This window comes from Herpailurus yagouaroundi, unplaced genomic scaffold, assembly GCF_014898765.1.
Source record: "Herpailurus yagouaroundi ecotype Mexico unplaced genomic scaffold, PumYag 77, whole genome shotgun sequence".
Taxonomy (NCBI): Eukaryota; Metazoa; Chordata; class Mammalia; order Carnivora; family Felidae; genus Herpailurus; species Herpailurus yagouaroundi.
In genome coordinates, this window is record NW_024412388.1 from 49,225,710 (window position 1) to 49,250,439 (window position 24,730).

At 40.2% G+C, this 24,730-nt stretch overlaps 1 pseudogene; it reads left to right on the forward strand.

Annotated features, from left to right (window-relative positions):
* The first annotated feature begins 475 nt into the window (after positions 1-475).
* LOC121017697 (bridging integrator 3-like) lies at positions 476-17,254 on the forward strand (annotated as a pseudogene).
* The last annotated feature ends 7,476 nt before the right edge of the window (positions 17,255-24,730 follow it).

Below are 24,730 nucleotides of genomic sequence, written 5' to 3' on the forward strand. Positions count from 1 at the left end.
TGCTTAACCAACTGAGCCACCCAGGTGTCCCAAACCCCCAGGTTTGGACAGGTCAAATCTAAGATAACAATAAAACAACCAAATGGAGAAATTGAGAAATAATTGGATAAACAAGATGCAGTTTAGTGTGTCCTATAAGCTCATTGTGTAAAGGAAGAGGGAGAGAGGAACTATATTAAATGTTGCTAGTAGAGCAAATTAAGATGTGGATAAGATTCAATCTTTCAGTTTATCATTTAATCTTTCAAAATAGCGATCTGGAATTATAGATGTTCTGACAAGAACAGGTGTAATGGAGCTATGGCTCAAAATTTGGACTGGACTGGACTCAAGACAAAGTGAGAGGAGATGAATTAGAGAGTGAGGAAAGTGGGCTCTTTAGAGGAGTGTGTTATGCTGTCCTCTGAGAAGCACATTCCAAGATGGAATTATATGTACAAGGATTCATTTAGTGAACATAGCTGTGTTGGAGAAAATGGAGGGGGAGCTAAAAGACCTGGTAGAGTCCCCTGAGTGTGATGCAAGCCTGACCTTGCAAGAAAGAGAAAGGGGTCGAAGGTCGGGGGGACACATCAGATGTTGTGCATCTTAAAGACATTTCTACAGGTTGTCAGAGTCCTTGAACCAAGGTCTGCCATCAGAGGATTCCCATTTCAGTGGACTAAGTGTACCTGCTTTAGGGTCATGCTGCACTTAGTCATTGACTAGAGGTAGCTGTGGGACACATGGCCTTTGTGCAAATGTAGAGGTGGATTTCAGAGCACAGCAACTGGGCTTTTAGTTACACTCCCTGTAGTTGGAGGTTGCCAGAGGCATTTTAATGGCTGCCATAAGGATTTTTTTCTATAAAAAAGCAGAAGGAAATAGTGTGGTACATGAATGAAAACATGTTCTCTTTATAAATGGAAAATTTGCATGTCTATGTGATTATGAAAATTGATGATATAGGAAATAAAGTGGAGTTGCTGGAGCTATGTTCTTGAGGAGGTGTCAGGAAATGGGATGTGGTGTAAGAGTGGAAGGGTTGAGATCTGTACAGGGGTATGTGAAGAGTTTGGGCATTAAAACAGAGGGTCAGGAAGAAATAAGTAAATTTATTTTGTGATGTGAGCTTGTCAAAGTTCTCTTCTGATTACTTCTTCCTTCTGAGGGAAATAGTAAGCAAGGTCTTAAGCTGAGACCAAGAATGGGAGTAGGTGTAGCAGTTTGAGGAGAGAGAATATAGCTGGAATAGTCATGTAACAGAGTAGGAGAGTGAGTGAAATTAGCATAATTATCAAGCAACCTTAAAGTTGAAGTTCTGCGTGAGTTTAACTATTCTGAATTTCAAATGAGAGCAATCAGTAGGGTTTTTTTTTTTTTTCTCTAACTAGTTCTGCTGTGAGAACATTGGACAGTAAGTAGAGAATTGTATCTCAGTGAGGTTAGTAACAGATGATGATGATACTTACCATGGTGAGCATTTATAATGTATAGAATTGTTGAATCGATATGTTGTACACCTGAAACTAATACAACACTGGATGTCAGTAATACTTGAATATTTAAAAAAAGTAAATTTAAAAATTTTCAGTGGTATATTGTTTTAAAATATCTTTTTGCAAGTAACTTTCCATTGCATTAGTTATATTGTGGTCAGAGAATATGGTCTGTATGGTGACACATCCTTGAAATTGGTTGAGACTTACTTCAGGGAATAGGACATAATTTTTCATAAAGGGTCTAAGTGTGCTTAAACAGGATATGTGTTCTCCAACACTGATGCAAGACTGTTTACATATATGTTCATTAGGCCAAACTTGTTAGTTGTGTTGTTCAAATTTTCCATATCTTTAGTGATTGTTGTGCTTAATTTTAGACAGATAATTATTTTAAATATTCTAATGAGTCTTCAGTTTATCCATTTTTACCTCAAGTTTCACTTTGTTTTTGCCTTATGTATTTTTGAGGTCACCTTTTGAAGTGCATACAGATTTAAAATCATTAAAATTCTAGGAGAATGAAAACTTTCACTATTACATGATAATCTTTTCCCTTTTAAAAAATGCTTTTCGCTTTCACATCAATTTTATTTAATTTTGGCATGGCTGACATAAATTTCTTTTGGATAGCATATGTCTGAGAAGTCACATTTCTTCCATTTCATTTTAATATTTTGGTGTCTTGATGGCTTTACATATATTACTTACAAATAACAAATGTTAGTATCAAAAAAAGTCCAAACTAAAGAATTTTATTTAGAATTTTAATCTAGTCGTATTTGTTGTAATTATTGTTGCATTTGGATTTATTTTTAGCACCTTTTTTGGTGCTTTTTATTAATTTTACTTCTTCTGTGTCTTTGCCTTTCTTCCTTATCTTCTTTAGGATGAAATTTTTAAAAATCTCATACCATTTTTCTCCTTTTACTAATTTTAAAGTGATATACTATTTCTTTTATTTTTTTCTGGTCAACCTTGAAATTTAAGTATTTACACTTAAAGTCTAAATTACGAATAACATCTTTCCCCTTCCTCTGAATAATATAAACATCTTAAAATACTCTAATTCTAATGGTTTACCAACTGGCTTATATGGTGTCTTTTACAATATTTTAGCTTCAAATAGTTTTATTTTAAACCTACAAGTTGAAAATTATTATTTACTTTTTTATAGAGTCAATGTTTCTATTTCCACATGTTAACCTTATTATTTGTTCAATATTCCTTCTGGTTTCTCCAGCTTTTCTTGTGGGGCTGGTAATATTTTCCTGGAATACATCTTTTGTAGTTCTCTTTATTGAAGGTTTATTGGTGGTAAACTTTCTCAATTTTGTTTACCTAAAAACCTATTTTTTCCCTGTAATTTTGAAAAATATTTTCACTGTATATACAACTCTAAGATTCCAGCTATTTTCTAATAGCATTCTATGTATATATTTTCTTTCTCTCTCTTTAAGTTGCTATTATGGTTTTTGAGAAGTTAATTATTAGTTTAATTATTGTTCCGTTGTTGGTGAGTTAACTCTTCTCTTTATTCTTAAAATTGGTCTTTTCTTTGATATTGTTTGGTATTGATCTGATATGGCCAAGTGTAGATTTGTTTTATTTATCCAGCTTGGGATTCATTAGACTGTTGTCATCAAGGTTGAGAAATTCTTAGTGATTGTTTCTTCAAATATCCTTTCTTCTCCACTAAAAAAAATTTTTTTTTAATTTTAGAAAGAGAGAGAGAGTGGAGGAGAGAAGCAGAGTGAGAGAGGCTGAGAATTTTAAGCAGGCTCCACACTCCGCACAGAGCCTGATGTGGGGCTCGTTCCGTGATATTGGAATCATGACCTGCACTGAAATCAATAGTCAGATGTTCAATGAAGTGAGGCACCCAGGTGTCCTCTCTTTTCTATTTTTTTAAACTCAACTTTCAACAGAACTATAATTAGATACATATTAGACCTCTCCATTTTTTTTGCTTAAGTCTCATGAACTCTTACATTGTCCCTATCTTAGTTTGTATTACATTGTGGGTCTTTCATGAGATGTTTTTTCAATTCATTCACTCTTTAGCTATCTTGTCTGATACCTAATGTATTGTTTAAGTTGTTGACTTCAATTATTATACATTCAACATTTATAATTTCCTTTTGATTCTTTTTCAAGTCTCTGGGTTTGTTTTAATAATTGTGTGGCCTTTATTTGAAATTCCTCTTTTATTTCTTCAAACATATTGAACATATACTTATGTATATGGTCTTTAGGAGTTTATTTTTGCTGTGGACATTTTCTTTTTTTTTTTATTTATTTTTTTTTAATTTTTATTTATATATGAAATTTATTGTCAAATTGGTTTCCATACAACACCCAGTGCTCATCCCAAAAGGTGCCCTCCTCAATACCCATCACCCACCCTCTCCTCCCTCCCACCCCCCATCAACCCTCAGTTTGCTCTCAGTTCTCAACAGTCTCTTATGCTTTGGCTCTCTCCCACTCTAACCTCTTTTTTTTTTTTCCTTCCCCTCCCCCATGGGTTCCTGTTAAGTTTCTCAGGATCCACATAAGAGTGAAACCATATGGTATCTGTCTTTCTCTGTATGGCTTATTTCACTTAGCATCACACTCTCCAGTTCCATCCACGTTGCTACAAAAGGCCATATTTCATTTTTTCTCATTGCCACGTAGTATTCCATAGTGTATATAAACCACACTTTCTTTATCCATTCATCAGTTGGTGGACATTTAGGCTCTTTCCATAATTTGGCTATTGTTGAGAGTGCTGCTATGAACATTGGGGTACAAGTGCCCCTATGCATCAGTACTCCTGTGTCCCTTGGATAAATTCCTAGCAGTGCTATTGCTGGGTCATAGGGTAGGTCTATTTTTAATTTTCTGAGGAACCTCCACACTGCTTTCCAGAGCAGCTGCACCAATTTGCATTCCCACCAACAGTGCAAGAGGGTTCCCGTTTCTCCACATCCTCTCCAGCATCTATAGTCTCCTGATTTGTTCATTTTGGCCACTCTGACTGGCGTGAGGTGATACCTGAGTGTGGTTTTGATTTGTATTTCCCTGATAAGGAGCGACGCTGAACATCTTTTCATGTGCCTGTTGGCCATCCGGATGTCTTCTTTAGAGAAGTGTCTATTCATGTTTTCTGCCCATTTCTTCACTGGGTTATTTGCTTTTCAGGTGTGGAGTTTGGTGAGCTCTCTATAGATTTTGGATACTAGCCCTTTGTCCGATATGTCATTTGCAAATATCTTTTCCCATTCCGTTGGTTGCCTTTTAGTTTTGTTGGTTGTTTCCTTTGCTGTGCAGAAGCTTTTTATCTTCATAAGGTCCCAGTAATTCACTTTTGCTTTTAATTCCCTTGCCTTTGGGGATGTGTTGAGTAAGAGATTGCTACGGCTGAGGTCAGAGAGGTCTTTTCCTGCTTTCTCCTCTAAGGTTTTGATGGTTTCCTGTCTCACATTCAGGTCCTTGATCCATTTTGAGTTTATTTTTGTGAATGGTGTGAGAAAGTGGTCTAGTTTCAACCTTGTGCATGTTGCTGTCCAGTTCTCCCAGCACCATTTGTTAAAGAGACTGTCTTTTTTTCCATTGGATGTTCTTTCCTGCTTTGTCAAAGATGAGTTGGCCATACGTTTGTGGGTCTAGTTCTGGGGTTTTTATTCTATTCCATTGGTCTATGTGTCTGTTTTTGTGCCAATACCATGCTGTCTTGATGATGGTAGCTTTGTAGTAGAGGCTAAAGTCTGGGATTGTGATGCCTCCTGCTTTGGTCTTCTTCTTCAAAATTACTTTGGCTATTCGGGGCCTTTTGTGGTTCCATATGAATTTTAGGATTGCTTGTTCTAGTTTTGAGAAGAATGCTGGTGCAATTTTGATTGGGCTTGCATTGAATGTGTAGATAGCTTTGGGTAGTATTGACATTTTGATAATATTTATTCTTTCAATCCATGAGCAGGGAATGTCTTTCCATTTCTTTAAATCTTCTTCAATTACCTTCATAAGCTTTCTATAGTTTTCAGCATACAGATCCTTTACATCTTTGGTTAGATTTATTCCTAGGTATTTTATGCTTCTTGGTGCCATTGTGAATGGGATCAGTTTCTTTATTTGTCTTTCTGTTGCTTCATTGTTAGTGTATAAGAATGCAACTGATTTCTGTACATTGATTTTGTATCCTGCAACTTTGCTGAATTCATGTATCAGTTCTAGCAGACTTTTGGTGGAGTCTGTCGGATTTTCCATGTATACTATCATGTCATCTGCAAAAAGCGAAAGATTGACTTCATCTTTGCCAATTTGGATGCCTTTGATTTCCTTTTGTTGTCTGATTGCTGATGCTAGAACTTCCAGCACTATGTTGAACAACAGCGGTGAGAGTGGGCATCCCTGTCGTGTTCCTGATCTCAGGGAAAAAGCTCTCAGTTTTTCCCCGTTGAGGATGATGTTAGCTGTGGGCTTTTCATAAATGGCTTTTATGATCTTTAAGTATGTTCCTTCTATCCCGACTTTCTCAAGGGTTTTTATTAAGAAACGGTGCTGGATTTTGTCAAAGGCCTTTTCTGCATCGATTGACAGGACCATATGGTTTTTCTCTTTTTTTTTGTTAATGTGATGTATCACGTTGATTGATTTGTGAATGTTGAACCAGCCCTGCATCCCAGGAATGAATCCCACTTGATCATGGTGAATAATTCTTTTTATATGCCGTTGAATTCGATTTGCTAGTATCTTATTGAGAATTTTTGCATCCATATTCATCAGGGATATTGGCCTGTAGTTCTCTTTTTTTACTGGGTCTCTGTCTGATTTAGGAATCAAAGTAATACTGGCTTCATAGAATGAGTCTGGAAGTTTTCCTTCCCTTCTATTTTTTGGAATAGCTTGAGAAGGATAGGTATTATCTCTGCTTTAAATGTCTGGTAGAACTCCCCAGGGAAGCCATCTGGTGCTGGACTCTTATTTGTTGGAAGATTTTTGATAACTGATTCAATTTCTTTGCTGGTTATGGGTGTGTTCAAGCTTTCTATTTCCTCCTGATTGAGTTTTGGAAGTGTGTGGGTGTTTAGGAATTTGTCCATTTCTTCCAGGTTGTCCAATTTGTTGGCATATAGTTTTTCATAGTATTCCCTGATAATTGCTTGTATTTCTGAGGGTAGGTTGTAATAATTCCATTTTTATTCATGATTTTATCTATTTGGGTCATCTCCCTTTTCTTTTTGAGAAGCCTGGCTAGAGGTTTGTCAATTTTGTTTATTTTTTCAAAAAACCAACTCTTGGTTTCGTTGATCTGCTCTACAGTTTTTTTAGATTCTATATTGTTTATTTCTGCTCTGATCTTTATTATTTCTCTTCTTCTGCTGGGTTTATGCTGCCTTTGCTGTTCTGCTTCTATTTCCTTTAGGTGTGCTGTTAGATTTTGTATTTGGGATTTTTCTTGTTTCTTGAGATAGGCCTGGATTGCAATGTATTTTCCTCTCAGGACTGCCTTCGCTGCGTCCCAAAGCGTTTGGATTGTTGTATTTTCATTTTCGTTTGTTTCCATATATTTTTTAATTTCTTCTCGAATTGCCTGGTTGACCCACTCATTCGTTAGTAGGGTGTTCTTTAACCTCCATGCTTTTGGAGGTTTTCCAGACTTTTTTCTGTGGTTGATTTCAAGCTTCATAGCATTGTGGTCTGAAAGTATGCATGGTATGATTTCAATTCTTGTAAACTTATGAAGGGCTGTTTTGTGACCCAGTATATGATCTATCTTGGAGAATGTTCCATGTGCACTCGAGAAGAAAGTATATTCTGTTGCTTTGGGATGCAGAGTTCTAAATAGATCTGTCAAGTCCATCTGATCCAATGTCTCATTCAGGGCCCTTGTTTCTTTATTGACCGTGTGTCTAGATGATGTATCCATTTCTGTAAGTGGGGTGTTAAAGTCCCCTGCAATTACCACATTCTTATCGATAAGGTTGCTTATGTTTATGAGTAATTGTTTTATATATTTGGGCGCTCCGGTATTCGGCGCATAGACATTTATAATTGTTAGCTCTTCCTGATGGATAGACCCTGTCACTATTATATAATGTCCTTCTTCATCTCTTGTTACAGCCTTTAATTTAAAGTCTAGTTTGTCTGATAGAAGTATGGCTACTCCAGCTTTCTTTTGGCTTCCAGTAGCATGATAAATAGTTCTCCATCCCCTCACTCTCAATCTAAAGGTGTCCTCAGGTCTAAAATGAGTCTCTTGTAGACAGCAAATAGATGGGTCTTGTTTTTTTATCCATTCTGATACCCTATGTCTTTTGGTTGGCGCATTTAATCCATTTACATTCAGTGTTATTCTAGAAAGATATGGGTTTAGAGTCATTGTGATGTCTGTATGTTTTATGCTTGTAGTGATGTCTCTGGTACTTTGTCTCACAGGGTCCCCCTTAGGATCTCTTGTAGGGCTGGTTTAGTGGTGACAAATTCCTTCAGTTTTTGTTTGTTTGGGAAGACCTTTATCTCTCCTTCTATTCTAAATGACAGACTTGCTGGATAAAGGATTCTCGGCTGCATATTTTTTCTGTCTAGCACACTGAGAATCTCGTGCCAATTCTTTCTGGCCTGCCAAGTTTCAAAAGAGAGATCAGTCACGAGTCTTATAGGTCTCCCTTTATATGTGAGGGCACGTTTACCCCTTGTTGCCTTCAGAATTTTCTCTTTATCCTTGTATTTTGCCAGTTTCACTATGATATGTCGTGCAGAAGATCGATTCAAGTTACGTCTGAAGGAAGTTCTCTGTGCCTCTTGGATTTCAATGCCTTTTTCCTTCCCCACTTCAGGGAAGTTCTCAGCTATTATTTCTTCAAGTACCCCTTCAGCACCTTTCCCTCTCTCTTCCTCCTCTGGGATACCAATTATGCGTATATTATTTCTTTTTAGCGTATCACTTAGTTCTCGTTTTCCCCTCATACTCCTGGATTTTTTTATCTCTTTTTCTCAGCTTCCTCTTTTTCCATAACTTTATCTTCTAGTTCACCTATTCTCTCCTCTGCCTCTTCAATCCGAGCCGTGGTGGTTTCCATTTTGTCATGCATTTCGTTTAAAGCGTTTTTCAGCTCCTCGTGACTGTTCCTTAGTCCCTTGATCTCTGTAGCAAGAGATTCTCTGTTGTCAGCTATACTGTTTTCAAGCCCAGCGATTAATTTTATGACTATTATTCTAAATTCACTTTCTGTTATTTTATTTAAATCCTTTTTGATCAGCTCATTAGCTGTTGTTATTTCCTGGAGATTCTTCTGAGGGGAATTCTTCCGCTTGGTCATTTTGGATAGTCCCTGGCGTGGTGAGGACCTGCAGGGCACTTGCCCTGTGCTGTGGTGTATAACTGGAGTTGGTGGGCGGAGCCGCAGTCAGACCTGATGTCTGCCCCCAGCCCACCGCTGGGGCCACAGTCAGACTGGTGCGTGCCTTCTCTTCCCCTCTCCTAGGGGCGGGATTCACTGTGGGGTGGGGTGGCCTGTCTGGGCTACTTGCACACTGCCAGGCTTGTGATGCTGGGGATCTGGCGTCTTAGCTGGGGTGGGTAGGCAAGGTGCACAGGGGCAGGAGGGGCAGGCTTAGCTTGCTTCTCCTTAGGTGATCCACTTCAGGAGGGGCCCTGTGGCAGCAGCAGGGAGTCAGATCCGCTGCCGGAGGTTTGGCTCCGCAGAAGCGCAGAGTTGGGTGTTTGCGCGGAGCGAGCAAGTTCCCTGGCAGGAACTGGTTCTCTTTGGGATTTTGGCTGGGGGATGGGCGGGGGAGATGGCGGTGGTGAGCGCCTTTGTTCCCCACCAAACTGAGCTCTGTCGTCCGGGGGCTCAGCAGCTCTCCTTCCCTTTGTCCTCCAGCCTTCCCGCTTTCTGAGCAGAGCTGTTAACTTATGACCTCCCAGCCGCTAAGTCGCGCTTGCTGTCGGAACACAGTCCGTCAGGCCCCTCCGCTTTTTGCAAGCCAGACTCGGAGGCTCTGCTTGGCCGGCCAGCCTCCCCTCCGCCCCGGCTCCCTCCCGCCAGTCCGTGGAGCGCGCACCGCCTCGCCCCCCTTCCTACCCTCTTCTGTGGGCCTCTCGTCTGCGCTTGGCTCCGGCGACTCCGTTCTGCTAATCCTCTGGTGGTTTTCTGGGTTATTTAGGCAGGTGTAGGTGGAATCTAAGTGATCAGCAGGACGCGCGGTGAGCCCAGCGTCCTCCTACGCCGCCATCTTCCCTCTCTCCTCCCTGCTGTGGACATTTTCTGCTGTCACTCATGGAGGTTTTGCTCTGTGCTACATTTGTATGCTTTGTGCTACATGTGCTTTGCACATTTTTACTGTGAAATTATATTTGAAATTATTTTACTATGAAATTTATTATGGGGCTTCCGTTGGACCTAGATTAAAGGTATATTTTTCAAGAATGAATTATGTTTGCTTATTTTAAGTGCTGGAAAGTGCTCTTGACCCAGAAGACCTTTAAATTAAGGGCACCTGGGTGGCTCAGTCAGTTAAGCGTCCAGCTTCGGCTCAGGTCATGGTCTTGTGGTTCATGAGTCCAAGCCCTGTATCGGGCTCTGTGCTGACAGGTCAGAGCCTGGAGCCTACTTTGGATTCTGTGTCTCCCTCTCTCTGTCCCTCCCCTCATGCTCATACTCTGTCTCTGTCTCTGTCTCTCTCTCCCAAAAATAGATATTAATAATATTTGTTAAAAAAGAAGACCTTTAAATTAAATGTTTAGGTTGTGGTTTTAGGAAAGATGATACTGTTGATACAGGCATCAATTCACAGGGGAAATACTTTTTCTCCTTTTCATTCCTATCCAATGCTAAAAGAGTAAACTTTCCATGCAGCGCATTTTTCCTTTCCCCCCCTTTTTTTAGTTTACACTTTTGTTAATGATTTGGGAATCTCAGCTCTTTGAGGGGTCTCCATTTCTATTTTCTACCTTGTACTGGCCTTAGATCTCCTAATCTCATTCTGGACAATGAGAAGTTTGCAATACATATTTGAATCTATAAATATACAAAGGGCAGTTACCATTTAAAGTGTTTGCTTACCTGTCTGAGTCCATGCTCTTATTTTATATTTCATAATTAAGAATTTTACTTATGGTCTTGTAAGCTGAGTTCTGCATTCAAAAATGCCCTCCTCCCTTGTATTTTATCATTATTTCTAGGTATTTTACAGAAAGAGAGTAGACAGAATTTTCAGTGGACCATATTTACAGAAAAAAAAAAATCTAGAATTTTTTTTCCTTGAATCTACTTTTAAAGCCATGTATTTCCCTAGAAAATAGTCACTTTCATCCAGAACCTAAAAAATTTTTACAATAGATTGCACAAATATCATTTGCATTAATTTCCCCTGTAACTTCAAGACCTTTGTCTCCAGTTCATCCCTTATTTCATATGTTTTGTTTTCTCCCACTTATTTTTCTTCAAAATAATAATGGTTGATTTATTTCATTTATTTCTTCAAAGGAACTCTCCTGGGATTTAGTCAGCAATTAGATTGTTTAATCTATTTTCTAAGTCTTAATTAAATATATAATTAATATATTCTAATTTACTTAGATTCTGTGAATTTTTCTTATAGTCCATTTTTGGCAAAGTTACATGCATTACGATATTAGTGTTTTAATTTTGTAATTTTCCAGATATCTCTAGGTATTTTCTAGATGTCCTTCCTTTTGACATCCAAATTAAAGAGGCCGGGAATTTTTTTTATGTCTGCTTTATTAGCTTTTAGTATTATCACACTTTTGCCAGAAAGTATAGTGTGTGATAGTCTTATTTTCTGAGTTTTATGGAGGTTTTAAAATTTTTCTAATATGTGATCATTACTAAAGCTATTCCATGGGTCCATAAAAAAGAACGTGTATTTTATATTTACAGATGATAAAATTTGATTCAGCTCTATTTTTATTTATTTACGTATTTATTTCTCTAGCTTGCTTATATCTACCTATTATTTGAAATTACTTTTGTATTATTTGAGTGCTCTGTGGCTAGAAATTCTGAGCTATTTAGCCTCCATTTTCATGAGTTTTGCTCTATATACTTGGTTCAACTTATTTGAGTACTTTAAAAGTCACTAGTTATTGTCTCATATGATATTGTGTTTTTAGTAAACCTCCTTATCTAGGACGCTTAATCAATTTTACCTTGATTCCAAGTCTTTCTGATAATAATAATAATGTATTCTTATTTTTTATTAGTCAAGCTTTTCATCTGCCCTTCCTTTTCATCAGTTTTTTTGAAGATGTTTTGTTTTAGACGTATCACTTTTTATTTTGATTTAATGTAAACATTTAAACTACAATTTATTTATTCTATTGTAATTACCAAATATTGCTTCAACAAAATTCTTACAGTTTTACATCTGTCTTTTCCATTTACACCTGGTATTTTTAAAAGAATATGTCCTTTTTCCTTCCATTAAAAATTTCATCTTGACGTGCCTGGGTGGCTCAGTCAGTTGAGCATCTCACTCTTGGTTTCTGTTCAGGTCATGATCTCATGGTTTTGTGAGTTCGGGCCCTGTGTTGGGCTCTGTGCTGACAGCATGGAGCCTGCTTGGGTTTCTCTCTCTCCCTCTCTTCCTTCCCCTCCCCGACTCACACTGTCTCTGTCTCTTTCAAAATAAATAAATAAACTTAAAAAAATTAAAAATTTTTACCTTTATTCATAGGTAGAGAATTTTGTCATTGTTCTTCTCATTTAGAAATTTGAAAGGTATACAGTTGGCTTTTAGCTCCATTCAGAATTATATTTATAACTTTAAGTAACTGACATTTATATTTCATAATATGTGCTCTATTATGAAATCCTATCTATTCTAACATAAATCTATTAACTCACTGGTGAAAAATGAAGACAAATCACATGGTTTTACCTTCATCAATTAATGCTCTTTTGCTCTATTTTTTGTTTCTATTTGTATGATCTGGACATTTTATGCCTTTCTATTATACTTAATCTATTGTTTTTTCACATTTATGTATTTTTGATTTCCAAGAGATGGTTTTCTAACTATCATTATTTAGGCTCAATTCTCAGCTGCATGGGTTAGTGTTCATTGTGTCTTTTCGTATTAAACTTCCCCACTTTTGACCACTGAATTTTGATATATTTCTCCTTTGCATGAGGTATATCTCTATTTATTTACTTATTTATTTTAAAAAATTTTTAATGTTTATTTATTTTTGAGAGAACGAGACAGAGTATGGGCAGGAGAGGGGCAGAGAGAGAGGGAGACACAGCATCTGAAGCAGGCTCCAGGCTCTGAGCTGTCAGCACAGAGCCCAACATAGGGCTCAAACCCACGAGCGGGGAGATTATGACCTGAGTCAGACGTTTAACTGACTGAGCCACCCAGGTGCCCCATGAGGTGTATCTTTAAATAGGCTTTTAAGGAAAGGTGTTTAAATAACAGATCTCCACAAACTTTACTAATTAGAATATTAAATTTCTGTTCATTGTTCTAAAAAGAAACCCCACAAAATAACAGTGGCTTAGAAGTTTATTTCTTTTTTCTGGAACTCGTAAAAGGCACATAAAACAGCATGCTGAGATAAACTAAAGTAAGTATTGCCTGAAACTGTGCTTTGCACACATTATCTCATTTAATCTTTGCAAGAGCCCTAGAGGTGGAATTGAGCGATCTCTATCTCTATTCTGAAGACAGAAAACTCAAAGGGCAAAAGTATGTGGCCCGATGCTAGTAGGTGGCAGACGTGGGGGGTGTGGTACCTGCCCCTCTTCACTTCAGTATACCGCCTCCACCTCCGAGGAAGTAAGTGGCATAATAGAAGTAAGGATAAAGTGTATAGGGACAGAATCGAGTAGTCAATGAATTCTTCCTGGGAACAGTCTTTCAGGGAAGCATCGGACAGCAGTGATATTTGAGAACAACTTTGAATAATTAATGCACGTTTTTAGGTGAGCAGGAAATGAATAATTAATGCGTGTTTTAGGTGAGCACGTTTTTAGGTGAGCCTTAGCACTCTAGGCTAAGAAGAAGGCATGAGCAAAAGGTAGGTAAGCTTTGGTTCCTTAAAGAAATGAATCAAAACTTTCTATTCATTTGTAAACAAAATAGGTGCTTAATAAAGTCACATTGCCTTAATTTATTTAGTCATTCTCTTGGTCCTATGCAGCAGACAGCTGGCCTCTCTAATATTGTCCTCCCCTTTCTCTGTAGTAAGAGAACCTGGGTTTTATTAGAGGCAGCAAGCACGCAGACAGAACACTGTGGTTCCCAGCCTCCTTTGCAGCTTGAGGACACAAACAGAAATTGTTAAGAGGACTGCTGGAAAGTTCCATCAGAAACAGATAGACAGCTCAATCTGTCCCTTTTTACTCTTTGCTCATATGTTCTGACCTTCTTAGAATCATATATTCACAGTCCTGGGAGCAGTGGCTGAGACCATAGGTCAACCTTGAAGATGGAAACCACATGATAGTGACAATAAAACTGGACAGCAGAAGGACCCTGGGTCCCTGATGACAGTGTGAGTTTACTGTACCAATCCTGAGTGTCTACTTTAAGATATATTTTATGCAAAACATCAATTTCCATCTTGTTTTGGACACTGTTATTTCTATCCTCTGCTATAGTGGCCAGATGCAATTCCTAAGTGAGTATCCCGAATTCAGTATCAATTCCAGGAGTGTAGGTGACTGGGACACTTATGAATACTTACAGCTAGAAATTACTCCTTAGAAAATGCGCAGAAATACTGAGAAAATTTCCCAGCTGGACCCCATTCCCAAGGTGGATCTCAAAGACAGTTTTACATCAACTGTATAACCTGGAAGAATTCCAGAAGCCTTTCAGGAAGAGAAAGTGGCTGCTGTTGCTGCTGATACTGCTATAGTTGAGTGGAAACTGAAAGGCCGGAATGATGACCTTTCAAGAAGAACAAATGTTATTAAATAATGGATTTTGTCCCACCTCCTACAACAGTCAAGAGCAAAAGGATGAAAAGGGAATCCTATTCTTCTATTAATAACTCTGAGAGTCAGCCTCATGCTGACAAAGCAGAAAGCAACTGTAAAATTAGCAATTTTGCCTGCAAATTAGCCCCTTGCAAAGCCATAAAAAGAGAAAAGGAATTAAGAAAAATTCTATTAATGGAGTCAAGGATGGAAAAACCAAGAGTGACAGAGCATAAATACCCAGAAAACTGATACTTATTTTAAGGACGATATTATCCAGGTTTTAAATAGCTGCTTATAGCTCTGTATGAAGAAAGTGTTAATTTATAACCCTTGGATCAGTGGCCTTTCTTAATGGCTCCTTGGAGCAAATCTATCAGAACTTGAAGAGCCTAAGGCTTACGTTGATGTTAATGAAAACTACCCTATCCACCCCTCCTGAGATATTACTATTCCACTTTAGAATGAGAGACAATGGAGTACATGGGAAGGTGTTAAATTTCAGGAAGCAGACAAAGTTAGGTTTGAACCTGGCTATGTCCCTTCCGCAGAAGTCTTTAAACCATCCTGGACTGCTGTTTTGTCTTCTGTCATAGCAGAGGGTGATTATGCACCATTGTGTTAATAGCATTAAATTAAGTAACATGAGAAGAATTTGGTCCCTACTAGGTTGTTAGCAAATGTTAATCCCTTCCTTATCAGAGGGTCAGAAACATCAAACCTGGCAAACCCATGCAAAGCACTTAAGTTTAGCTCTGGGAAACTCTCCCCATAAGAAGTCAGTCCCTCTAGGGGAGCTGAACACATTTTCATAATTTATGACTGGTCTCAGGCAACAGGCCCCCATTTGCAATTTTATGAAAATGATAAATCAATATTCAATACTGGGGGATAATCGGGAGAAAGGAAAAGAGAATTCTTTAACAATAAAAAGGCAGGGGGCTTCATTTCCAACAAGAAACGTACCCAGGGGGAGAAATTTGAAATTGGTGCAGTTTGCTTCATTATAATGTTGGCAGTTTCCACAGCCGTTGTCCTCTAATGTCATCCAAGAGGAGGTGAAGAGTTTGGGACTCTGTTGGAGTGCCTGGGTGAGTCTCCTCTTGCTTTCTTGGTTCAAGAGGGTTATTTTATATCTGAAACACACATTTTCCCTCTAGGGCTAAAAAATGGCAAAAAACAGACAAAGCAATTAAATCCACAATGCCCATGGACGGTGAATATTGTTTAAAAGTGGATATATCATTGAAAAAGATCTTAGCAGCACTTAAAAAATCTTTTCCTAATTGATGGCCAGAGCTCATCAGATGGGGCAAATTTGTTAAAATTTTTTTAAATGTTTATTTATTTTTGACAGAGAGAGAGACAGAGCATGAGCACGGGAGGGGCAGAAAGAGAGGGAGACACAGAATCTGAAGCAGGCTGCAGGCTCCGAGCTGTTAGCACAGAGCCCGATGCGGGGCTCAAACTCACGAACCGCGAGATTATGACCTGAGCCAACGTAGGACGCTCAACCGACTAAGCCACCCAGGCTCCCCAAGACGGGGCAAATTTGTAAAACTCTGACTGAACTAGTAACATGAGTCAGAGCCACCTCCAAACATTGTAATATAAACCCAGAATGCATCCCCTCCAAGGTCTTCACATCTTACTGAAGGTCAGAAGATCTGGTTTAGGTGGGAATCTTAGAAATAACTTAAATTTCTCAACAACATCACCACCGAATGGTCTTCCTGTGTTTGAGCACCTCCAGCAATAGTGAAGAGCATTCTTCACAGAGGAGTTTAATTTAGAACAACACAAATGAGTTGAAATGCTCTAATTTGCTGGGCAGTTGTTTGTGTAGAGGATATACATTAGTTTCCTATGGCTTCCGTAACAGAGTGCCACAAATTAGATGACTTAAAACAATAAACATTTATTGTGTTACAGTTTTGAAGGCACAAAATTTGAAATCCAGTGTTTGTAGGGCCATATTCCCTCTGAAACCTGTAGGGGAGAATGCTTCCTTGCTCCTAGCTTCTTGTTTCTGCATTGATACAACCCTCTGCAAGATTTTTTTTACATGTGTAATATCCTCTACATATATTTGTGTTGAATTAATCCGTGGCATAATTTTTAACTTTAAGTGAAACAACTTCCTGGGCAGCCCAGGAAACAACAACAGTGTTGTTCTCTCCACAACAGTGGAGAGAAACTTTGAGAGGAAGTATGGAAAACTCTAGCATCTGGAAGAGCAGAGCAAGAGGAAGAAGAACATGAAGAGGAGAGAGGTACCCTCGGACTTATTCTCCATCCCTCTTTGTGAGCAAGACCAGGGCTTTCTGAACTTGGTGACAGCACTGGACATGGCCACAAATGGATGGATGCCCTCAACCAGAAAAAGGTGAACCAGATCCAGAAGACTGTGGTTGAGCCCTTTAAAAAGTTTGGCAGTGTCTTCCTTAACCTTACATGCTGGTGAAATGGCAGAGCAGTCCTGGTAAGATTGTAGGAGATTGTAGGCCAAGGTGGAAAAATACAAGGAAAAGGATAAGTTGGGGCCACTGCCGGCGAAACTCCACCAAGCTTAAGCAAAGCTTTGGCCTGCATGGGATGATTCTAAAGCCAAGAACAAGCAGCTCCTGTATAAGATAGCAGTTCTACAATAGTTTACTACATTAATTCTAGCTCAGCTTTGAGCCCTTGATTTAAGTACAGGTGATATAATAGCCTGAAATGCATAAGATCTTTGGAGACTTGACCCGATAGCTTGGCCAGCCTGGATACCTGGATGAGCAGCGGGAGTGGGAGAATGAGGCCAGACTGAGTAACCTCAGAGCCTTCCTCTATTGTGGCTGGTAACTGAATCCCTGACACCTTTGGAAGACTCCTAGGACACTAGTCAATTTTTCCACTCTTTTCAAGCTTTGGTGAAGGCATCAGCTCAGCAAAAAGCCCTCCCATGGGAGAAGGCTAGGGATAGAGGCAGCTCCCACTAGGGATAGAGGCAGCTCCCACTCTACCTCAGCAGCCTTTTCCAGTGAGCCTGACACCAGAAGCCTCAAGCAGATAGTGCTCTCCCCACCCAGTAGCAAGAATCTCCAGACCCAGGTAAGCAGTATAGGAAGAGTCCCGGAGGCTTTCTTATTTCCGAAGAACTGCCCGAAGTGCATCCTGGCCTAGGGCCAAAAGCAAGCTTCCAGGCTTCAAAGGGCATGAGCTTTGCCAACTCATTTGAAGTCTTAGCCTTGCTTACATGGTTAAGATTACATCTACCTCCAAAAGACCCATCCTGGGGAGTTCACTGACCCTCATTTCCTTTCCACTTCAAAGACTCTTTTTCTTTTTTTTTTTTTTTTTGCCCCTGGAAGAAGCCCTGCCCTCCCAGAACGTGTGAATCTGGGAAGTTGGCCTGCCCTGGCGACGGTCCTCCAGCCTGGATAGGCTCCTCTCTCCAGCCTCCCAACATAACAAAGGCTAGTTTAGCCCACTTGTATCCATTAGGTCAAGGGCAGGGAAAAACCCGAAGTTGTTGTTTCCCCAGGTAACCAGGACTCAACTCAGGTCAATATCCGACCACTTAAAATATCACAGAACTATTCATAGGCCTCAAAGCCTATGAATTGGATTTTGTGCTGGCAGTTAGGCCTGGTCAGAAGGAGAACAATACCACGAAGCTGCTTTTCAGGGGAAAGTCTCCAGAAGCAGGTCGAGGTGGTCTCCTGGGACAATTTCTAGATACCTTGCAGCTGCCAGGAGAGTGTGTGCAATGGAATGGTACATTTGGGTTGCTTGATAGTAGCTAGCACCCTGTAACCATGGTCTCTTGAAATCAGAGTTTCAAAGGATGCAGTCAGTGGCCACATATGTGGACCCATTACAAGATTATGACTCCCTTAATTCTGTGTTGTAAGAAACCAGACACCTCTGCATTAGCTGAAAGTGATTCCTCCAGCTTTATACTCTTCCCCCACTGACGGCCAGAGTCTTCCCAAGGCCCTGTATCACTATCCAAGGACTCATAAACACTAGTGCCAGGTAACAAGCTCTCCATATGGTTTGTCTTTTCAGAGAAATCTTAGGAGATTAGCAGCTTGGAAGGCCGTGATAGCCGTGGAGTTGATGTCTGTTTCTATGTTCCTTTCCTTCATTTTATTGTCCGTGCAGATCATATATTCTCTTGGACACCAGCAGGAATCCTACAAGCCTTTCAAAATAATATATTTCCTCTTGTTCTTTGGGATAACCTACTTGAAACTCTTCTATGTATTTTATCCTGAATTTGTTGAGGTTTAGTATGTAAGTTACACTTGATTTGTCCACATATTTGTCCACATATGGTTGTGAACTGAAGTACATTCAGTATTGAAAAGGATGACTTCTTACTGTCAATGCTGTCAGTGAGGATCTGTTTTCAGAATTCAAGCAGCAGATAACCTTGCAGAGCAGTGGTTCTCAACCAGTGGCACATATTGCCACCCCTGACCCAGGGGGCAGTGGCAATATCTGGAGGTACTTGTGGTTGTCAGAACTAGTATGGGTGTGGGGTGCTATTGAATAGAGGCAAAGGATGCTGCTAAACTCTGACAATCACAGGACACTCTCACACAAGACAGAATTACCTGGTCCAAATATCAATAGTATGAAGACTGAGAAACCATGACTTAGAGGAATAGTTTCCTCCTACAGCCGTTAGGCATTACTTTGGAAACTGTGTGACCTGTATTCCAGGCTCACATCAACTGCTTATTACTTAACGTTAACATGGTCACACAGCTTAATGATTTTGGACTTTGGCTTGTTTGTATATAACATGAGGAAAGGGGCTTTGGGGAAAGAAATTAGACCCTGTTGAGCCGCTAATTGTATTTTATGGTCAAAAGAAAAAAGTGTTGAATATTCAAAGATTTTTACTGACAAAGTATTTATAATAGTGAATATTTTAAAACAGTTCTGTTTAAGTAGATGGCAGTTCATCTATTTCATAGAACACTATGAGGATCTTACAAAAAAGCTTTTCATAACATGGCAAATGCCTTTATGATAATGTTAAGAAAAAGTAATGGAATTCAGATTCGTATGTAATGTAGACCGGATGGAAATTTGTTACTCTGTTTCCTGAACTGCCCTTCCATATTTCTTATTGTCACACTCATCACAGTGACTAAGACTCACTCATTTATGTGGGTGTCTTTATGACCAGACTGTGTACTCCCTATGGATGACAGGGAGAGAACTTAGTCACTTCTCTATCCCCAATGTCTTGCATATAACTAAATGTATGTATGGTCTCTCATGAAACGTTTAAGTGCTCCATGCTTTGGTTTCCTCATCTGGAAAATGCAGGCAAAACTGTGCATACCTCAGAGTTGTTGAAAGGAATAAACAGGCAATGGGTGTATATATCATAACACATTGTATCTGACACATAATAACCATTCAGTAAAATCAGTTATTGTTACTACTTGCATCCCAGCTCTGCCAGTAACAAGATGTGTAACCTTTGGAAAATAAATTCAGGTTGGGTCTGGTCTCTTTTTCCTTCTCTCTTTTTCCCTTTGTAAATGAAGATTTGTACTAGACTCTCTTGATTCCCCTTCCCATAGTCTAGATGCTTGTATCTTTTGTTGCTACAGATTAAAGGCTTGTTTGAAGTCTAATCCTGTGCAGACTCTGTAAGAGGCTAAGCTAGCGCCACCACACATGGTCAGATGAGACTTGGAGGATGGGGACAGTCATCAAGAGGGAGTGTGGTGGTGGGTGGGCCGGAGACAATGTGGTATAGGGGAAAGAGCACTGGATAAGGTGTCCGAGAACTGGGACCTTACTCGGCCCTTGTGAGGCTGTTACTTATCACTTCTCCACAGCAGCTTCCAACTTCCTCACCAGTAATAGTGGAAGGAAAAAGCTAGCAGGCTTCAGGGACTCTTTCAAATCTTACCTTGTGTAGATTTGACCTTCTTGCGTGCTGCCAGGCATACCATTCTGAATTTGTTCTTCTGTGCAATGGTTTGCCACAACCACCATGTGGCCACCCTCCTCCCTCAACATTTCTATGAGTCTAGGTTTTGAAGACAACTTGTGATGTCTTCCCTTTTAGATGCTAACTTATTAACCGTTCCCCCCCCCCTTTTTTTTTTCTGGCCAGAAATCCCAGAATAATGCAGGATTTTTGTCTGAATATCTTGGGGTCTTTTCTATTTCACGATGACCATAATGAGGCTCATGGGATTAACTGTAGGTTAAGGGGAAATAAGAAACCAAAATGACAACTATCTTTTACTGAGAAGCCAAAGGCGGTGGGAAAATCCTTCACAGGAACAGGGGAGGTTGGGGAAATAACAGATGGGAAGCAATCGGAAAACAGAATAGTAACAACAAATAAATCATTAAATCTCCCGCTTACGTAGGCTTGCTCCAGAAAGAACAACAGATAAACAATGAAGACAAATTTAGACTCAGTATTTGAATCAAATTGGTAACAAACAATAAAACTCCCTACCTTTCAAGGTAGGGAGTCTCCAGCCAGAGAGTGGGAAGTTTTAATACCGGAGAAGTTTCTTGCTTCTGATGACAGAGAAATGGAATAATCTCCAAATTATTTTCAGCTCCGAACAGGTGGTTCTACCTGTGAATGAAGCCATGCTCAGAGAGGACCAGTACTGCAAGGCAGCCTTCGTATCAGGTGCCGGGCACCGTGGGAGAAGCCTTTATGTTTTCACAGTGACCCTAAGGAGAAGGCCTTAACGATTCCATTTTGCAGGTAAGAACATTGTGATTCCGACAAGGAAATCGTGTTTCCCAAGCTTGTAAGAGGTACAGTAGGATTTGACTTTGTATCTGAAGACTCCTGAAGAAGCCAGAGCGCAGCTGGTTCTCCCTGTTTTGACTGCACTGGTTTGGGCTCCTGAACTACTCCATGGAAAATCCAATGAAAGAGCATGTTGTTAGCTGCTTTGCACATAGAAGGGGAGAGGAGGAGCAACAAATGAAACGACTCTACTCCTTGACATAGGAGGAAAGGGGGTGTCTGTGAGGAGGTCTTGCCTGGGAGCTCCTGCAATCAGTCAATTCATCCTCCTGGAAGCTCGAGGGCAGGCCCCTTGCCAGCTTGTCAGTGGAGAAACTGGCAAGAAGAGAACTCACTCAGAGGCTGTCAGACGTGAGAGCCTGCCCACAGGTTGCACTGTGAAAGGGGGACCCTAGGAACAGGGGCAGGGGCCAAGCTGAGCAGTCAGCAGGTGGTGGGGTGGGGAGGAACGGGAATGGGGGGGGGGCCGAAATGAACCCTGTGTCTACTTTGTGCTTGGCACTGTGTTGTGCTCTGTGCTTTTTAAATATTTCCTCTTTTAATTCCTCTCTACAGACCTATTAAGTAAGTCTTATTTTCTTCATTTTTCCAAATGAAGACGTGAAGACCGAAACAGTTTAAGGAAACTGCTTTACATTATTCAGCAGGCCCTGGATATGAAGCCAGTTTTGTCTGATGCCAAGTTCCACATTTTCTACCAAATTATGGTTTTCCGAATTCTCTTAACTAGTGTTCCCTTTCGTGTTTCACCATATCTGCGTGCACTTGTACATTTTTCTGCAAATCACTTCCTCTCCTTCCCAAATTTTACTTACACGACTGCATTTTAAAAGGAAGATGTATGGTGCCATCATAAATGGAAAGCAATTTCACTTGCCACAAATAGATGGTAATAACAAAAGTAAATAAATGAAAACGCAATAGGGTTATTGCATTCTTGCTGTAGAGTCTTGTGTCTGGAAGGCTCTGTGTCCAAGGAATACTTTCCTCATGAAAGTGGAAGATTAGCTAAGTGTTAGAGCAGTGCCAAAGACACGGAGAACCAAAATGATATTTTTCTCTTTGATGGAATCAAACAGATCGAAAGAACTGAAATTCTTGTTACGGAGGTGCCTGGGCGGCTCAGTTGGTTGGGTGTCCGAATTGGCTCAGGTCATGATCTCATGGTTCATGGATTTATACCCTGCATCGGGCTCGGGCTCTCTGCTGTTAGTGTACAGCTTCTTTGGGATCCTCTCTAACCCCCTTCCCCCCGCCACCTCTCCCCTGCTTGCACCCACTCTCTCTCAGAAAAAAAGTGAACATTAAAAAAAAAGAGAGAGAAATTCTCTTTATGTGGTGCAAAGCTATGTATGCTTTGTCTAGCCCACCCCACACCATCTAGGACCGTCAGTGTCCCGTGCCCATACTTTGGGAAACTCATCAGGATAGTGATATTATTAGTCTCTCTTCTGAAGTCAAGCAGGTGTGCACGTTGAATACCATCTCAGGTGAAACAACACAGATTACTAGGTGGCAAGCAGAGAGAAGGATTCAGAAAATAAATACATACCCCTTAACGATTTTCTCACCCCAAGTCTTCAATCCAGTGTATCATAATTAAAGGTCATGACCATTTTCTACTAAGAAACATGAACTGGCTTCTTGTTGCAGATATAAACCATTCTCAGTCCCTTAGCCTGGCATGTAAGGCCTTGCAGAATGCTGTTAGGCCTCACCACCAACATTATCCTTAGGCCACAGAGAGCCAAAGTGAATCACTCTGGCCGTTTCTTTTACACGTCCTCAAAATGTGTTATCTTCGCAGTATTGCTAATCTGTTGCTGTGTTTGGGGCACTTTTCCCTGTTGTCACAGTATATCTACACGTGTGATAGTGGTGGGCTGAGAAAGCCCAGACAGATGAGCACAAGAGAAACGTAGTATGCGGAGGTCTGAGAGATGTCTATCGGATTTGGCGGTGTGCAAGGTCTGAGACGTGTCTCCTGGAGTTGTTTCAGTCGTGTGTTAGGTAGACTGAGAATTAAGCGGGAGGTGAGTAATGGGAGGCAGCAAGACTGCACTGAGACACAAAATGAAAAATGAAGTGTTAGATAGGGGAGCCCACAAGAGGGCTCACCAACCTGTTTTTAGGGGAGGTTTGACTCCTTTTGTTTTTCCAGGAAGCAAGAAGTTAGAGAGGAAGAGGCTTCAGATCTAACTCTAGAGAATATGGGCGGGAACAGAGTCAAGAACAAATGTGAAGGGCTTGGCCCTGCACACAATGTGGGGGGGGGGGCACCTGGAGAAGCTCACAGTGAAGCGGTGACTTTCTATAAATGGAATGGAATTAGCCAAGTGAATCCATAGCACACATTACCATTAAGTGGCTGGGAAGTCGGCATCTGTCTGGATTTTTGCCATTCAGTATATAACATTAGGGGAGTGAGCCGGCTGATTGTTCTGCGGAGTCACAGAACATTTAAGGTTGAAGGAAGTCCAGTCCTCTACCTTATGCTTGGCAGAAAGGAGGTCTACTCTCTTGAGTGGCAGGAGATTAATGCCTACACAGAAGAGAACATTTCATTTCACAAAGCCTTAAATATCAGACAATCCTCTTCTAGATAGAAATGGTGTCTACCTCCTGCCACATGGTGCTAGTTTTGCCCTTAAAGATCCCTCCAGACAGGGGCACCTGGGTGGCACAGTCAGTTGAGCGTCCGACCTTGCCTCGGGTCGTGGCCTCACAGGTTCCTGAGTTTGAGCCTCGCGTCCTGCTCTGTGCTGACAGCTCGGAGCCTGGAGCCTGCTTCGGATTCTGTGTCTGCCTCTCTCTCTGCCCCTCCCCAACTTGTGCTCTCTCTCTGTCCTTCAAAAATGAATAAATGTTAAATTTTTCTTTTTTAATTCCCTTCGGACTTAAATACTTCTTCAAATATGTGTTATAGTGATGGATTTTTTTCCCTTTAAACCGAGCTATTAGGTGGTTCAACCATTTTTCATATAAAATAATTTCAAAACTTTGTCTTTTTTTTTGTATGTAACAATACATATCGAAGTTGTGATGTCCACAAATAAAAATAACATCCCAGACATGGTTAGATCAGGGAAAGGTAGTGAAGAGCTCATTCTAGGCACTAGGTTTCATGAAGTCCAGCCAAGGTACTGACTGAGATTTATAGAGTACTTACAATATGCACGCAATTTCTTCAGAGTTTTAAAGCATCATCTTATTTGATGTTTTCAATATGAGGTAGAAACTTCTAAGATTCCATTTTACAAATTGGCAACTGGAAGCCAAGTATGTTTCCCAGGCCAGCTAAGCTAGCGAGTAGCCGAGTTGGGACTTGAATTCGGGTTTGCTTACCTTCACTAGATTATGACCTCTTCACATGTTGATGTGTTGTTACTCACTTGCCTTCTGTCCTGCACTTGTCCAGGCAGGTGTGAGCAAAGAATATAGCCCACAGAGGTTCTTGTTAAACATGGTTTGGGTCCTTATGGCGTAGAACTCGCTCTCACTCTGTAGATGAAAAAACTGAGGCCCAG